Raw genomic sequence first — 3,570 nt, 5'->3', positions numbered from 1 at the left:
ACTTCACTCCAACAAATAGGAGACCTGCACTTTCTACCATAAAGTGCTTCAAACGGCGCCATCTCAATGCTTGAATGGTAGCTGTTGTTGTAGGAAAATTCTGCTAACGGTAGATGTCGATCCCAACTGTGTCCGAAATCAATAACACATGCTCGTAGCATGTCTTCAAGCGTTTGTATCATCCTTTCGCTCTGCCCATCAGTTTGTGGATGATAGGAAGTACTCATGTCTAGACGAGTTCCTAATGCTTGCTGTAATGTCTGCCAGAATCTTGAAATAAATCTGCCATCCCTATCAGAGATAATAGAGATTGGTATTCCATGTCTGGATATGACTTCCTTCAAATACAGTCGTGCTAACTTCTCCATCTTGTCATCTTCTCTTATTGGCAGGAAGTGTGCTGATTTGATGAGACGATCAACTATTACCCAAATAGTATCAAAACCACTTGCAGTCCTTGGCAATTTAGTGATGAAATCCATGGTAATGTTTTCCCATTTCCATTCTGGGATTTCGGGTTGTTGAAGTAGACCTGATGGTTTCTGATGCTCAGCTTTGACCTTAGAACACGTCAAACATTCTCCTACGTATTTAGCAACATCGGCTTTCATACCCGGCCACCAAAAATGTTTCTTGAGATCCTTGTACATCTTCCCCGTTCCAGGATGTATTGAGTATCTGATTTTATGAGCTTCTCTAAGTACCATTTCTCTCATATCTCCAAATTTTGGTACCCAAATCCTTTCAGCCCTATACCGGGTTCCGTCTTCCCGAATATTAAGATGCTTCTCCGATCCTTTGGGTATTTCATCCTTTAAATTTCCCTCATTTAAAACTCCTTGTTGCGCCTCCTTTATTTGAGTAGTAAGGTTATTATGAATCATTATATTCATAGATTTTACTCGAATGGGTTCTCTGTCCTTCCTGCTCAAGGCATCGGCTACCACATTTGCCTTCCCCGGGTGGTAACGAATCTCAAAGTCGTAATCATTCAATAATTCAATCCACCTACGCTGCCTCATATTCAGTTGTTTCTGATTAAATATGTGTTGAAGACTTTTGTGGTCGGTATATATAATACTTTTGACCCCATATAAGTAGTGCCTCCAAGTCTTTAATGCAAAAACAACCGCGCCTAATTCCAAATCATGCGTCGTATAATTTTGTTCGTGAATCTTCAATTGTCTAGACGCATAAGCAATCACCTTCGTTCGTTGCATTAATACACAACCGAGACCTTGCTTTGATGCGTCACAATAAATCACAAAATCATCATTCCCTTCAGGCAATGACAATATAGGTGCCGTAGTTAGCTTTTTCTTCAATAACTGAAACGCTTTCTCTTGTTCATCATTCCATTCAAATTTCTTCCCTTTATGCGTTAATGCAGTCAAGGGTTTTGCTATTCTAGAAAAGTCTTGGATGAACCTTCTGTAGTAACCAGCTAGTCCTAAAAACTGGCATATGTGTTTCGGAGTTTTCGGGGTTTCCCACTTTTCAACAGTTTCTATCTTTGCCGGATCCACCTTAATACCTTCTTTGTTCACTATGTGACCGAGGAATTGAACTTCTTCCAACCAAAATGCACACTTTGAAAACTTAGCGTACAATTCTTCCTTCCTCAATACTTCTAACACCTTTCTCAAATGTTCACCGTGTTCTTGGTCATTCTTTGAGTAAATAAGTATGTCATCAATGAAAACAATGACAAACTTGTCAAGGTATGGTCCACACACTCGGTTCATAAGGTCCATGAACACAGCTGGTGCATTAGTTAAACCAAACGGCATGACCATAAACTCGTAATGACCGTAACGTGTTCTGAAAGCAGTCTTTGGAATATCATCTTCTTTCACCCGCATTTGATGATACCCGGAACGTAAGTCAATCTTTGAATAAACAGACGAGCCTTGTAGTTGATCAAATAAGTCATCGATTCTCGGTAGTGGGTAGCGGTTCTTGATGGTAAGTTTGTTCAACTCTCGGTAGTCGATACACAACCTGAATGTACCATCTTTCTTCTTGACAAACAAAACAGGAGCTCCCCATGGTGATGTGCTTGGTCGAATGAAACCACGCTCTAAAAGTTCTTGTAATTGGCTTTGCAGTTCTTTCATCTCGCTGGGTGCGAGTCTGTAAGGAGCACGAGCTATTGGTGCAGCTCCTGGTACAAGATCTATTTGAAATTCAACGGATCGATGTGGGGGTAATCCCGGTAATTCTTTCGGAAATACATCGGGAAATTCTTTTGCGACGGGAACATCATTGATGCTCTTTTCTTCAGTTTGTACTTTCTCGACGTGTGCTAGAACAGCATAGCAACCTTTTCTTATTAGTTTTTGTGCCTTCAAATTACTAATAAGATGTAGCTTCGTGTTGCCCTTTTCTCCGTACACCATTAAGGGTTTTCCTTTTTCTCGTATAATGCGAATTGCATTTTTGTAACAAATGATCTCTGCTTTCACTTCTTTCAACCAGTCCATACCGATTATCACATCAAAACTCCCTAACTCTACTGGTATCAAGTCAATCTTAAATGTTTCGCTAACCAGTTTAATTTCTCGATTCCGACATATATTATCTGCTGAAATTAATTTACCATTTGCTAATTCGAGTAAAAATTTACTATCCAAAGGCGTCAATGGACAACTTAATTTAGCACAAAAATCTCTACTCATATAGCTTCTATCCGCACCCGAATCAAATAAAACGTAAGCAGATTTATTGTCAATAAGAAACGTACCCGTAACAAGCTCCGGGTCTTCCTGTGCCTCTGCCGCATTAATATTGAAAACTCTTCCACGGCCTTGTCCATTCGTGTTCTCCTGGTTCGGGCAATTTCTAATAATGTGGCCTGGTTTTCCACATTTATAACAAACTACATTGGCATAACTTGCTCCGACACTACTTACTCCGCCATTACTCGTTCCGACACCATTTGTTCCTTTCGTTCTATTAACCCCTGGTCCGTAGACCTCACACTTCGCCGCGCTATGACCATTTCTTTTACACTTGTTGCAAAATTTGGTGCAGAACCCCGAGTGATTCTTTTCACACCTTTGGCATAGCTGCTTCTGATTGTTGTTGTTGTTGCGGTTATTATTGTTGTTGGGATGATTGTTGTAGTTGCTGTTGTTGTTGTTGTTGTTGTTGTTGTTGGGCCGTTTGTTGTAGTTGCGATTGATGTTGCGATTGTTGGGATAATTGTTGCGATTATTGTTGTAATTGTTGTTTTTGTTGTATTGGTGATTCTTATCACCGTTTTCCTCCCACTTTCTTTTGACTTGCTTCACATTGGCCTCTTCAGCAGTCTGTTCTTTAATTCTTTCTTCAATCTGGTTCACTAGTTTGTGAGCCATTCTACATGCCTGTTGTATAGAGGCGGGCTCGTGTGAACTTATATCTTCTTGGATTCTTTCCGGTAATCCTTTCACAAATGCGTCGATCTTCTCTTCCTCATCTTCGAATGCTCCCGGACACAATAGGCACAATTCTGTGAATCGTCTTTCGTACGTGGTAATATCAAATCCTTGGGTTCGTAACCCTCTAAGTTCTGTCTTGAGCTTATTG

The sequence above is a fragment of the Rutidosis leptorrhynchoides genome, chromosome 2, assembly GCF_046630445.1.
Source record: "Rutidosis leptorrhynchoides isolate AG116_Rl617_1_P2 chromosome 2, CSIRO_AGI_Rlap_v1, whole genome shotgun sequence".
Classification (NCBI taxonomy): domain Eukaryota; kingdom Viridiplantae; phylum Streptophyta; class Magnoliopsida; order Asterales; family Asteraceae; genus Rutidosis; species Rutidosis leptorrhynchoides.
The sequence above is the reverse complement of the archived record's forward strand: the minus strand, read 5'-3'. Positions refer to the sequence as shown.